This window comes from Chanodichthys erythropterus, chromosome 1 (assembly GCF_024489055.1).
Source record: "Chanodichthys erythropterus isolate Z2021 chromosome 1, ASM2448905v1, whole genome shotgun sequence".
Lineage (NCBI taxonomy): Eukaryota > Metazoa > Chordata > Actinopteri > Cypriniformes > Xenocyprididae > Chanodichthys > Chanodichthys erythropterus.
In genome coordinates, this window is record NC_090221.1 from 29,008,835 (window position 1) to 29,024,724 (window position 15,890).

The 15,890-nt window shown below is 35.4% G+C and overlaps 1 protein-coding gene across 1 annotated transcript in view; it reads left to right on the forward strand.

The window, feature by feature from the left end:
- The window catches only part of nlgn3a (neuroligin 3a), a 272,172-nt gene that overhangs the window by 253,603 nt on the left and 2,679 nt on the right, over positions 1 to 15,890 (forward strand). The gene's annotated exons all lie outside the window — the stretch shown is intronic.

Here is a 15,890-nt window from a genome sequence, read left to right on the forward strand (position 1 = left end):
ATGTAATGAGCTCCATCAGAGGAGAGCCGAGAGATCAGAGTCAGGACACATGTTGACCATCACCCACCCGATCAATAGCAGTCAAAATGAAGAGTGCACAGGGGCCTGTGTCCTCCAGCTACCCATATTACTTCAAAATCATTGCCTTCTTTTTGGGTTACTGAGGGAAAATCTCCCTGACAGTGATGTAGAGGTGCTAATACATTTCAAATCTGTTTTATTTTGTGTGCGCGCATGTGTGTGTGTTATGGTTCAGTATTTGAGCCTAATTTTAAAAATAAATATATAAATGAATATACACTTTAAAAAAAAAAAAAAAAAAGTGTTGATTGGTAGGGGTGTGCGATAATGACAAAAAAATATCTTGACCTATTCTGGGATATTGTAGATGATCAGAAGTTATTTTGCTGTGTGTGTGTTATTGTGCTGGTATCTTGGCAGGTTTACAACTGCCATGGACAGCTGACGCCTAAAGTTTTTATTGTTCTTCATATTCTGTGCTGTAGTTTTTCAAAAAAGTTCATTTTCAAATAAGTTCACATAGATTTTTACAGTTTATCTGCATTTTACCATTTTTAAAAAAATGTCTTATCTAATTAAATGTAGACTATGAATCATGTAAAATTATTACATTTAATCAATATATTCAATTAGAATAATAAAATACTATGGGACTTTTAGCAATTAAATGAAATCAGTATCAAATAAATCTATCTCTACAATGAGAAAACACAGAAGCTGCATCTGAAGTACTGTAGCATTTAGACTGTTTAATACAGCTCAGAGGTGACATAAATACATTTAACCTGCAGTTTACAAATGCATAAATAATGTTTTGATGTTTTAAAAATAAAATATTGATATATGAAATTATTTTACATTCAAAAAGATGTTTAAATATGAAACTAAAACCAACAGTAGGTGGCAGCAATTCACTGTTAATGAGCGAATAATTAGCCCCTTTCACACAGAAATTCCAGAAAATACCCTGATAATGTGTCCTGGGATTTGTCCCAGGATCGTTTGATTTTGGTTCATTCACACTGCCAGTGTTTTTCTGGAAACTGTGCATGCGTTCACACACATCCTGTAAAGATCCTGTAAAGACATGTGACATCGATATTTCTCTCTGCGATTACGCTTGTGCATTTCTTTCTTCTGATTGATTCATAAACTAGCACATCGCGTACTGTTCCATAAGCTGATGAACAATCTCAGCTTCAGCGTCATTACTACGACACACCCCTTACGGCATCGTTTATGGCTTTGTTCACACAGGGCGCATTCCAGGACTGATCCTGGTAATGTTACTAGGTCTCCATAATGTTTGCGTTCACACAGAAGGCAATTTTTTGGGGATCAACATGGTGTGTGAAATGGGCTTGTATATTATTAGTCAATAATTCAACAGATTAATTCAAACTGTTGATCATTTCAGAAATGAAGCATTTGACTTGTGAGTGAATCATTGAATCATTCATTCAACCGATTCAACGGAAACACAGCTGTTTGGTGCTCAGAGATGCAAAACATTTCTGCTGTGGCTTTGTTTAGAACTATTTTCACTGGCAAAATAGAGCAAAACAGGCAATATTGTATCTAAAATGTAAGTCACTTAATATTAACTTCTTGTTTATTAAACTGTTGTATAAAATCAATAGCACATTTGCAATCATGCTGATATTTGGGGGAAAATTGGCACTTTCTTAAAGAGTTCAAGAGTTCACTACATGGAAATGACATACAGTGAGTCTCAAACACCGTTGTTTCCTCCTTCTTATATAAATCTCATTTGTTTAAAAGACCTCTGGAAAACAGGCAAATCTCAACATAACACCATTTCATTATTAAACACTTGCAGTCTGTATAATTCATAAACACAACTTCATTCTTTATAAATATCTCCAACAGTGTGTAATGTTAGCTTTAGCCACGGAGCACTATCAAAATCATTCAGAATCAAATGTAAACATCCAAATAAATACCATACTTATGCAATTAGACATGCTGCATGACGAACACTTTGTAAAGATCCATTTTGAGGGTTATATTAGCTGTGTGAACTTTGTTTGTGGCAAGCGCAAGCTCCGTGGGCGGGGAGCGTGAGCATTTAAAGGGGCCGCAGCCTAAATCAGCTCATATTTAATGATGCCCCAAAATAGGCAGTTAAAAAAATTAATAAAAAAAAATCTATGGGGTATTTTGAGCTGAAACTTCACAGACACATTCAGGGGACACGTTAGACTTATACTGCATCCTTTAAAAAGACATTCTACGGCACCTTTAACTTTTAATTTCTTAACTTTATCATATGATATAAATATAGCCAACTCATGCAGGAGCCTTTTTACTGCATTTAATAGAGTAAATCAAGCAGTGAGAGCGTGCACTCTAAATGTGCATGCACATTAGTCTAACCTAAACTGAAAAGGCTACATCATGTAGTGTATGCACTTTCTAGGCGTGTTTTTGTTTGGTTTTTGCAAAGTGAAGGACATATTTGATAATGTCAGACTGCACATTGTTAAAACAACAATTACGATAAAATCATAGAAAATATATATTGCACACCCTTACTGATCATTGCCCATTTATAAGTGACTATTATGATGCTAGGGTTATGACAGCCAGCTTCCAATGTTCCTGAATGCATTTTAGTATGCTGTACAGTTGCTAGTGGGTGTTTGCTATGGCTAGTTACTGTCTTCTAAGACTACTTATTACAGAAATAATATACTTAAAATATGTTTAAGTGAGAACTGAATGTAATGTTTTTGGGATACTTCATTGAATGTTAAATGCAATTAAATGAAAAAGTATTATAGTTTCAATTTATATTAAATGCAATTAATGTGATCTTTATATGTAATTTCATAATTACTTCTATAGTCTTTGAAATATAATTAAAGAGTTCTGCCGAATTTACTGGTGAGCATTTATGATAAAGTAAAATATACTTTGATGTAATTTCTATTGACACGTATGCCATTTATTTATTTTTTAAATTTGTTTGTAATTACACATTAGTAATGAAGTTGCAATTAATATCGAACACGCTCCAATTCAAATTATAGTTAAGTACTTTACAGTGCTTTACTGTACTTTATTGTACTTTAAAGCATGACAAAGATTAATACTGATTCATTAAGGAACGAAAAAAAAAAAGAAAAAAACATAATTGTGTATTGCTTAGAGACACATTTGATCCTGCTTCGACTTTGTTTGGAACTGTTTTTAATGGCAGAGCAAAAATAGGCAGGTGGTAATTTAAGTAACTGAAAAGATTGTCTAAAATATTATTCCTCAATATCAGTTCAAGTGTTTAAATTCAATATAGAATCAATTTCACACTAACAAACATGCTTTTACTCTAACTATCATTTATTCACATCCCTAAAAGTAAGTATGTGTAATAGTAATGTGTGAGAAGTAATGTGGAGTTAAACATTACCCAGCCACTGTGTATAAAAATTCTTTAAACAACAGCGGTTTAAACTATTTAGCCTTAACAGCAAGGTTCTTTGAAAGCATTTTCTCTCTGTCATGCTGTTTTATGTTACATATTCTATCTTCTGACCTTGAGAACAGCAAAGAAAGATAAGAAAAACTCCAAATGTAACACTGCATCTTTCAAAAGCAACGCTAGTTGTGTGGACCTTGAAATGTACCGTAAGATGAAAAACCACACGAAGCAGTGCACACTACCTTCTGTACTTATAAATAACCACTATATAGAAAACTTTAAAATTAAAAGTAGATACACTACCTTATGTTAGAATCAGTGCTACTGAGTTGAAGATGGAGTTTTCATTGAAATAAGTGACCTTGACCAAAGTACTCTAAGACACTGAAGTGGAAACTGAGGCTTTTATGTTGCGCCATTGAATTTGGTGTCTCTATGTCCACAATCATCCAAGCGCTGCAAATTAGACTGATGAATAACCAATGCAGCCCCATCGAATTAACTCTGACTCTCTTTCACCTTGTCATATTCATCAGATTTATTCTACTATAAGGACCTTTCTATAAAAATACATTTATGATTTTTTTTCATTCATTTTGCATGCCCTTTTCCAAAAACAAAACCTTCTTTCTTTCTCTCTTTCTTTCTTTCTTTCTTTCTTTCTGGCTTCTTGATTGTCTGTATGCAAGTTATAGATTAGATTTTTTTTGTCCAATTTATTAAGGGTGCCCTAGAATCAAAAATTGAATTTACCTCGGCATAGTTGAATAACAAGAGTTCCGTATATTGAAAAGACATACGTTGAGTTTCAAACTCCATTGCTTCCTCCTTCTTATATAAATCTAATTCGTTTAAAAGACCTCTGGAAGACAGGCGAATCTCAACATAACACAGACTGTTACGTAACAGTCGGGATCATTAATATGTATGACCCCAATATTTGCATATGCCAGCCCATGTTCACGGCATTAGACAAGGGCAGCCAGTATTAACGTCTGGATCTGTGCACAGCTGAATCATCAGACTAGGTAAGCAAGCAAGAACAATAGCAAAAAATGGCAGATGGAGCAATAATAACTGACATGATCCATGATATCATGATATTTTTAGTGATATTTGTAAATTGTCTTTTTAAATGTTTCGTTAGCATGTTGCTAATGTACTGTTAAATGCGGTTAAAGTTACCATCGTTTCTTACTGTGTTCACTGAGACAAGAGAGTTGTCGCTATTTTCATTATTAAACACTTTTAGTCTGTATAATTCACAAACACAACTTCATTCTTTATAAATCTCTCCAACAGTGTAGCATTAGCTGTTAGCCACAGAGCATATAGCCTCAAACTCATTCAGAATCAAATGTAAACATCCAAATAAATACTATACTCACAGGAATGGATGCATGCATGCAGCATGAATGACGAATATCTTGTAAAGATCCATTTGAGGGTTATATAAGCTGTGTGAACTTTGTTTTTGCACCGTATAACTGCACTTATAGTAGAGAGCTGGGGAGGGCAGGGAGCGAGAGATTTAAAGGGGCCGCGCAGCCTGAATCGGTGCATAGTTAATGATGGCCCAAAATAGGCAGTTAAAAAAATGTATAAAAAAAAATCTATGGGGTATTTTGAGCTGAAACTTCACAGACACATTCAGGGGACACCTTAGACTTATATTACATCTTTTGAAAAAACGTTCTACGGCACCTTTAAGTAAAAATGTTAAGCCTTACCACTGATCACTAGTGTCACAGTTCCCTTCTGTCCCGGACTCCATTTCCCAGCATCCTCCATGTTCCACACCTGCACACACTTCCTAATCAACTCCTCATCAACACGGATTTCCCTGCACCTGTTCTCTATCAATGGACTCACTCCCTGCATTCCTTGTCTGTTCTATTGTTTGCCTTAATGTTAATGTTGTAGTTGTATTATGTGTATGGTGTTAGATTGCTGTTTGCCCCTTCATTTATTAAACCTATCTCATGGAAGTTCTTACTCAGCCTCATCCTTGCTGCACTACACCATTCTGTAACAACTAGCATACCTCTCCTATAAAAAAAAATGGCTTAAGCTTTCATTCATTTCCATATATAAAGGGGAAATGGTACAACGCAAGCATTAAAGTTTAGTACTACAGGGTTTAGAAGTATGAACAATGAGCCTTAGCAAGCACCGCTAATTAAAATACTAATTAAATGACCATTAACAGTGGAATTTAGTCCAGACTTAATTTGCTTCTTCTACACTGCTAAGGTCGGATTCTTTGACGAAAATATCTTCAGACAGACCTCTCCCTTTGGTGTTAAGATGGTCTTTAGGAAGTCCAGCCTAGTTTCAGAATCTCAATGGTCATAGAGTCGTTTCCTCTCAGGGCCTGAGATCTGAATGAGTAGCTCTGATCGAGGCTGAAGTACTGCTTCACTGGGCAAGCCCAAGTGGCCTGAACCAGAGAAACATTCAAGCGGTTTAGGAACCGATTTGAGTGGGCGACCTGACAGAACGCTGTCAGCTAATTCACTGCCTCCATCTGCACACACACTACCCAGATTGTGGGTTAGTGGAATGATCAGGGCACCAGCTCGTTCATTGGGGAATGAAAACACTTATCATACATTATTTATATTAACATGGTTACCTACTGTAACAAAAACACTAGACTGGATTTGGGGTTTTAAAATCCTTAAGCAGAAGTTTATTAACTCTTTCCTCACCATTGACAGACCCAGGTGAAAAAAGTACACTTCCATAATGTACTTAAAGTGTTCTACTTTCGCGCACTAATTTTGTACTTAATATGCTAAAAATTCTTCTAGTACTTCTTAAGATAATCTTAAGAACATCTAAGTGTACTCAACTGAGTTATTTAGTAACCACTTGTAGTACACTTGAACCCATCTTTCTTACACTAGTGTACTACAAGTGGTAACTAAATACATTTGAATACAGAGTATGTTATTTTTTAGTATATTAAGTACAAAATTGGTGTGCAAAAATAGAGCATTTTAAGTACATTATGGAAACATTATACATTTTTTTCACCTGGGGAATTTTCTGGCTTTCCATGTTTTCACTGTTATACAGAGAGGGCGCTATTACACATCTTCTAAAAGAGTACAGAATCTCCAGATCAAAACAAAGGCAAAAAAGGAGCAGAAACAAGCAATAAAAACAAAATTGATTTTCTCAGCTTTTTGTTAAAAATATTGCTTTTTTTATGAAACTTACCCACAATCAAGTGTTATAATAAAAATAGAATGCATGAAGCTAGAATAAAATGCTCTGTTCTTTCTTTTGATATATTGAATGTTAAGATATTCATACAACAAAATATTCTGGAGGCCATTACATTTTTGTGAAAATTATCAAAAACCCTGACAGTGGCTGGCAACTTAAAAAAAAAAAAAAAAAAAAAAAAAACCCTGGTAGGGAATGAGTTAAAAATAAAGTCCAGTATCCGAAAGAGTAATCATACAACAAGCCATGGTCAGAATTTGGGGTTATTATAGGTAACTAAAATCATTAAAAAAAAAAAAAAAAAAAAACTTGACTTATTTTATTTCAGCTAGTTGCCTAGGCAACATTTCTAATATTTATTTAGTTTAACATAAAAATTATATATACATTTTTTAAAAGTAATAATAATGACAAAAACACACAACAAAATTGCTAACACTTTACCTAAATGTCAAATTAAGATAATATAAAAATAAAAACTAAGTCAAAATATTAATAAAACTAGTGTTTCAATTATAATAAAATAGCAACAAATCCAAACTGACAAGCAAAACATGCAAGAGGTCGGTAACAACCAAAACGTATACTAAACACCAATAACTGTAGGATAAATGAGACTTCACTAATGTTGAATGACTCACTCTGCTTTATATCAGAGTCCTTTCCCTCGGGGAGCCTTCAAGGTTAACAGAAAGAAGCATAACATTGCAGTACACTGGCAAGGAGACGAGAGGCCTTTTTTAATGGATTTCAGTACAACGAATTAACTGCTTTTGTAAGGAAACAGCTAATCACAATCTACAGTAATCATTAATTTTGTATTTATCTATTTTTGGAGTTTTCAAGAAAATGCTGTTTTATAAGATAACACTGACAATTTTGTGACAGGTAGGACATAACTTCTCATTCATTTCTCTAATATTCACAAGCATGACTGACTGTCATACAACCTTGACAGCGATCCAATGATGTCAATGCTATAATATAAGCATTCTGCTTTCTCTCTTCACATCTGTCTCCATCCAGCAATGGGTGTATATAGGAGTGCAAAGTATTTTGTCCTCAGAAGCATCATTGTTGTTGCATTGGTTCATTTTAATCTAATACGGCTATATAATAGCACTGGACAACTCGAGCGTGAAAACAAACGTCACACATTCTGACGTTTGAAAAAAAAAAAAAAAAATTTTTTTGCATACCCAGATTTTATCCATATGGGTTTTTGAAAGTCTGGACAGCAAAAAGAAAAAACTAAAAATTTTTTTTACAGATCTGATTCAAACCACATTTAGAGGTGATTCCAATCCGATTTTTATAGATGTGTCTCAGTCTGGACATTCTGGCTGCTCAAATTGGATTTCAAACTGTCTTTCTTAACGTGACACACAACTATAATGTCAAAACCAAAGACAGAAACACAGCACCCCAATGAAGCCAGCCATATCTACAGCACTGAACATCACAATATGTACCAGTCTCATCTGTTTCTTGTGCGACGAATGAGCACCACGACTCGGCAGGGTGCTTATTTGGAGAGTGAGATGATGCACCTCCATTTTTCCTGCATCTGTTTTGAAAGCCTTGTCACATACAAGCTACCCATGCAGATATGTTGGTCGTGTCTGGACACACAAATCTTATTTGATCACTTGCAATTAATAGTGCGGACAGCCTGCCTGAAAAGATCTGATTTGAGAAAAAAAAAACCTGAATTACATGCAGTCTGATAATGTGACATAAAAGATCTGAAAATGCTAAATGCATTACATGACATCTTTAAGTGTGAGCAATAGCAGTAGTATTGCCTGCTAGCATTAAAGGCCAACATCACTAATTATTCATCTTCACCTACATCAAAACACTATATCTTGAGTTAAACCCTACGCGTGAAAAACCCACACAAAATATGTCATCACCGCATATCAATAATCTCTGTAAAAAACATCACAACTGACCTCAAATCACAGTCAGTGGCATCGCAAACCCAGCCTCTGCATTTGACATGCACAAATGTGCTGCGTCATCCAAGCTGTTTGATTGACCATTATGAGAATGTGTGGTAATATTGAGATGCTAGCGTTTCCTATTAACCGAGAATGCCCCAGGTACACTGACTGCGACTCGAATTCATACACGCTGCACGGCTGCGGCTTCATTGATGTCCTGTTCTGTGGTATGTTGCACTGTGGCAGATCAATATGACCTTACCTCTGCTGTCTGCTTCTTTGAAACTTAATTACTGATATTCAGCTACAAAGTCATCATGCTCCGGCTGCCAATATTCATTGGGGATCATTACCAGCCTAATAAAACCGGTTATTTATCGGCTGCTGAGCTGACATTCAACCTATCTCCATTTACTTCTCTGCTCGCAGAGGCACAAAAAAACATGAAAGTGTGTGATTTCTCTTTAAAGCTGTTTTTCTTCCCTCTCAGATGTACATGCTCTTTTGCACAGGTGTCACAGCATAAGCCAGTGGCTCTCCAACTGTTGTACACAACACGACTCTGGACATTTTTTAATATACAATACAAAAAAAGTATTTTTTTTTTTTATATATATATATAATTTGTTATTCTGTCTTATTTCTGATCTATATATTATGTTAATACACACTGCCATTCAAAAGTTTGGAAACATTACAATTTTTTATGTTTTTGAGCAAAGTCTCTTGTATAAAACCTGCATTTATTTGATCAAACATACAAAAAAAAAAAAACAGTAATATTATGAAATATTATTACAATTTAAAATAATGGTTTTCTATTTTAATATACTTTAAAATATCATTTTTTTCTGTAATGCAAATTTGAATTTTCATCAGCCATTACTCCAGTCTTTTGTGTCACATAATCCTTCAGAAATCATTCTAATATGCTGATTTGATAATCGGTTATTATCAGAGTTGGAAACAGTTGTGTTGCTTAATATTTTTTGGAAACTGTGATACTTTTTTCAGGATTCATTAATGAATAAATAGTCAAAAAGAACAGCATCTATTCAAAGTATAAATATTTTCTAACAATATAAATCTTTACTATCAGATTTGTTAATTTCGAGAAAAAAGTCATTAGATTGTGAGAATAAATTAATTAAATTATGAGAAAAAAGTCATTAAATTTCAAGAAAAAAAAATCGAGATAAAATGTTGAGAATAAAGTCATAAAATTAGAAGAAAAAGGTCTCGTAATTTAATGACTTTTTTCTCATAATTTAATGAGTTTATTCTCAACATTTTATTCTCAACATTTTTTCTCGAAATTTAACAACTGTTTTTCTCTTATTTAACGAGTTTATTCTCAACATTTTATTTTTATATTTTTCTCGAAATTTAATGTGTTTTTTCTCAAAATTGAACAACTTTAATCTCGAGATGGTTATATTTTTTTATTATTGCTTGGCCCTAATCCTCTTCCATACAGTAGTGTATATTGTTACAAAAGATTTAATTTAAATAAAAGCTGCTCTTTTGTAACTTTTTATTCATCAAAAAAATCCTGAAAAAAGTATCACTTTATAAAAAAAAATATTTAGCAGCACAACATTTGTAATAAATCATCATATTAGAATGATTTCTGAAGGATCATGTGACACTGAAGACTGGATTTAATGATGCTGAAAATTCAGCTTTGCATCACAGACATAAATTATATTATAATAGAAAACCATTATTTTAAATTGTAATAATATTTTACAATATTACTGTTTTTTTCTGTATTTTTGATCAAATAAATGCAGGCTTGATGATGAGTAGAAGAGACTTCTTTCGAAAACATTAAAAATAGTATCAAAATAACTTTTGAATGGTAGTAACGCTTTGTGCACCTGAGGGGCCGTTTACATGACACTGTTTTCAGCTAAAATTGTTTAACTTTTTATGCGTTTTGGCTATTCATTTCCATGACAATGGCATTTTGATGGCCTGAAAACGCAAACTTTTGAAAACGGGTTTCACAGTGCACGTTTTTGAAAACGGTCTCCGTGTAAACAACGAAAACATGAATCTGTGAAAATGATGACGTCATGCACGTGCGCATTACATGTTCAGTCTATAGTGTTTCATCGCCATCTAATGGCCTACCGGTTAGTCATTAGTCTTAGTCATTTTCACGGATTCGTATGAATGGAGATCATTTGACAGTGGTGACGTCTGTACGCGAAAAACTCAAAGGAAAAACTTTTAAGTGTATCGCTGTTATGTAAACATACTCTCCTGCAATGCAAGATTTGTAGCCGATTGGTGTGCACACTACAATTTAATATTGCATGAGAGAGGCTGTCAACAAAAAAAGGCCAGAGTCTGTGAGCTCAATTTCATGAGGGCAAGCTCATTTCAAACATGATTTTGATAATGTAACCACTTTGACAAGAGCAGTTTTAGACAGACGGGGAAGTTTTACAGTCAAATTTTAAAATGTATTTAATATTAATGTGTTTGAACTGAACTGCAAAATTTGCATAACACATATAATTACATTTTCATCTTTTCTGAATGCTGTTATAGTGCTGTATATGTATTTTCTGATAAAACACTTCCACAGATAATGCAAAGGTAGCACTTGGCTTAAAAGGTTTCAGAACCACTGGCAGATATTAAACAACATATTTATTGATTTCTTGTCACTTTTCACGCACTGTGAATTACAGAACATTACTGACAGGTGACTTGCTCGAGGGCACACCAGTGATATCTGTTACCATTTACTTCATGGGTTATCTCTTCATTAGACCAAGTCTGCAACATTGTTACAATATCATCTTGCGGTATTTTATCACTGACAAGGTGTTAAGGTTTGGCTGGTTAGCATGGCTGGTTGTTGGCAAAAATATATTTCTCTATTGATTGTCATTGAAAAGTATGACTTTTTTGTGTATTTCTGATTAAATCGTTTGTTTTTCAACCAAATATCAGAAGTATTTCATTAGGCTATTTCATAGTCTATGTTTTACCACTGCATAATCTTTGAATATCTCTTAAAAACTCAGGATAGTCACTAGTGGAGCAACAAGATAAGTAGATGTGTGATTATTTATGTGCCATATGTTAAAACAGATGATAAATCAATAGTGCCACAGAGGTTGGATGCCGCCTTGCTTTGCCTTATTGAGCTTGTAATGTCAGTTGGAGAAACAGTGACCCCTGGAGGCTAAAGGGTAATACATTGCACACACTAGGGCCTTTGCCAGCATCCCCCCTTTAGCGTTTAGATTAATATGGTCCACTTTCTATCAGCACACTCGCTGTTAATGCAATCTGCACTGCTTTCCCAAAGCAATTAACGGAATGGATGCACTGCTGTTGTTTTATCAAAAACAAGTTGCATCCTGAAGCACATCTCAGCTGTTGATTTATTCATTTGTTTCACTTTAAAAGCCTCTGGCCCATCTCTTTTTTTTATACAGAATACAGGCGAGGATGCGTGAAGCCCAGCAGGCAGAGGTGCTTAGAGATATGAGCTGTAACGTAATGTCGCACGAGGGAGAAATAGAAAATGATGATTTGGAAGAAGTGCCTAGTATCTTTATACAACAAGAAGGTGAAACAAGACCAATAGGAGTGCGGTGATGATGAGGAATGTCTATAGATGTAAATTGTTTCGTTGATTGGTGCAAACTCCAGGGGGTTGATCTGAGAAAGGGCGCAAGCTATTTGTGTCTTTATGCGTGCTTAGACTGATCAAGAATGAAGGTAGAAAAGAATGGCAGGGTGGACAAGAATGAAGCATGATGTTTTTCCTGAATGTTGAAGATTGGAAACTATGATAAGATGATATTAAAATGCAGATGCCTTTATCCAGCACAAGAAGAGCAGGGGTGTCTAATCCCTCTCCTGGAAGGCCAATATCCTGCTGAATTTAGCTCCAACCTGCCCCAAGACACTTGCCTGGAGGTTTCTAATAATCCTGAACACCTTGATTAGCTGTTTCAGGTGTGTTCAATTAGGAGTGGTGCTAAACTCTGCAGGATAGTGGCCCTCTGAGAACAGGATTGGACACCACTGCCTTAAGGCCCTTTCACACAGGACACAACAACGGCACCATTGCACTATGAAACCCATTTCAATGGCTTGTGCTGCACAAGGACAGTTTGTTGCTACGTCGACCAAAGCGCAAACGCACTGTGACGATTAGCCCCGCAGCTAATTGAAACTAAGCATCAAATGACTAGACATATAGAACTCCTGCTAAAAGTTTTGAAAACTCTGCCTTCTTTTCCAGCATAGCGCAAATCGCTTAGTATCTGAAGGGTTACGATGAACCAGCCAGTGCAGCGCATTCCGCATCTTGTCTGAAAAGGCCATTAGGTTACGTTCACACTGTCAGTCCAAGTTTGATTGTTTGTGATATCAGAATGGAATCTGATCTAAAATTATTGACTTGTCCACATTGTGTATCACAACTGTTCAGATCCAATTTGTGTGTCCGTGCTCTTTGTTTTGCGGATATCTGCATTGGTTTCTATGGTAATTAAGTTGCATTGGTAGGTATACAGCAAAAACCACAGCATGGAGGGATTTGCAATACAGACGTTGTTTTATTTACAACATGACAATGTGCAGCCGCCATGCTGGACTACTGTGTCTTATGAGGCAGCGGCTGAAATGTAGGAGGGTGCTGTGTGCTGATTTATTCCATGCTGTCGTGTTTATTCCACCGGTTTCAAAACATGTTTCTGTTATATTGTCATTTTCTGCTCCTCCTGCACTTTGCAACAACACAACCTTGATTCTGCAGTGACTTTCAGCATGTTTCCTGTAACAACATCTGACATGTTTACATTTAACTTTGCATAAGAAAGTCACATAAACCACAAGAAATACAATCAGAGCAGTCAGAATGAAATGGATTTTTAGAAATGTGATTTGAATAGGATTTCAAACCACATATAAATGTAGCTTGAAACAGATTTCATGTGATTTTTTGCCATTCACACTTGCTAAGTCTGATCGTATTTCAATCGGATATGCACAAAAATTGGATTTGGACTGACAGTCAACTCGTATGTATACTTCAGGTAGATCCAAAGACCACAATGCAACATGTTTGCTCACACTTAAAGGGATAGTTCACCCAAAAATGAAAATTTGATGTTTATCTGCTTACCCCCAGGGCATCCAAGATGTAGGTGACTTTGTTTCTTCAGTAGAACACAAATGATGATTTTTAACTCCAACCGCTGCCATCTGTCAGTCGTATAATGCAAGTCAGCGGGAACTTTGACTATAAGAGTAAATAAAACACGACAGATACATCCAAATTAAACCCTGCGGCTCATGACGACACGTTGATGTCCTAAGACCCGAAACGATCGGTTTGTACGAGAAACCGAACAGTATTTATATCATTTTTCCCTCTAAAACACCACCATGTTCAACTGTGTTCAGCATTCGTTTAGTGATGTCTGATCGCGCTCTGACAACGGCAGTGATGTCTCGCGCATTGCTTCAAATGGTGCGAGACATCACTTCCGTTGTCAGAGTGCGTATGTCCTCTAGTACGTAAGAATGAGCCTGTGATTGAATCTGGAAAAAAAGCAAAATAATTGAGAAATATGAGAATTAGTCCTCAGATGCCATGTCTGTAATTTATAGCAAAAATTCGAGCATTAATTCGATTTTAAACTGATTCATTAAAAGCTATTACTCCACCACCTGCGTGAAATCATTAACCAATGTGGTTGAATGACAAATTTGTAACAATATGGTTCTGGGAAACAGTCTAGCAAGTTGATTTCTTCAGCGATGCATCGCACTCTGGTAGTTAAGCAGCAAGTTACGGCGTTGTACAGGAAATGCACCCCTTTATGAAGCACAAATCTCGTCAATATGCTTTTACAGTAAAAGTATATATTGACAAGGGGTTGTCAAGGTCTAGAGAAGACAATAAGCACCATTAATGTGGTCCATACAACTAGGGCTCTATGGCTAGTCTATGAAGCTTTCTGCTTGAAATGAGAAATGACATTTGAGAGCTTTAGAACACTTTATACTAGAGCTGCCCCCGACTAAATATTTTTCTAGTTGACTATTAGTCCTTCATTTAAGCCATTAGTCAACTTATCACATGTTTATATTAATTTAATTACTTGAGTATATGCTAAGGAGAATACTAAACCATAATGAGTGTTTAATATATATACTGCAGACATAATATAGCCTATTCTCAAGCACTCAAGTGCATGCATAAAGCTTGCCGCAAAGCACCAGCAAAAGTAATGATTATGAATGTGTCAGGAACAATATTTTAATTGTTTATTAAACTAGTGTTTTCTGAGTCAGTATTGGCTGCAAAGATAAAGTTGACGATGCTGTCTCGCCATATCCACAGTATAGTGAATGCGCCTATAGAGAGAAATGCACCTTTCATACCGATTACATAAGCAGAGAGTATTTCTTTTCTATTTGAATTGGTTAGTTTAAAAATAGACATTTCAAGCTTTCTACAGATATATTTCTCATGTCTGTGAGGCAAATAGCCTATAAGCTGAATTTTGGTTCATTTGTGACACGCTCCAGTTCAGGGAGACTGAGACAGCAGAAAGCACACCCTGTCAACGTTTTCTTGTTATTGTGAGATTACACAAATAAAAGTAGATGTTATGAATGATGTATTTTGAATGATGTATTACTCTTATCTGTATGACCATAAATGAGGGAGTAATTTGAAGTTGTTCACGCCAACACCTCCATGTCTTGCAGTAAGCACGCTATACTTCAGCTTCCAGGCTCTGCAGAAACACTTGGATATACACCTAATAATAGCACACATTTGTCTAGGTTAATGTTAGAGCAGTGGTTTCCAAACTGGGGTACACATACGTGAGGTGACAAAAGGGGGTACGCGAACAAATGCTGAGTAGTTCATTTAATTCTAACTTAAAATAATATTAAAATCGAGCGTGTATTTCTAACTGCCAAAATGTTGTAAATCCAGTACATTTAATCAAATTACCTCATCATTTACAGTCAAAAATGACTGTATCCACACAAGCAGCATGCATATGATAGATTGCGTGCAGTCTGCTGCCTCAAATTACTGTCGTTCTCGCCATTGCACCTTTTGTAAAAGTGGGGATTTAGCACTAACTCACATGAAGAACAAATACAGACACGATAATGGATTCATTTTGATTTAAGTTTCAAACTTTCTCCGATACAAAAACATGCCTTGTGTGAGTTCTTGTATTTAATGA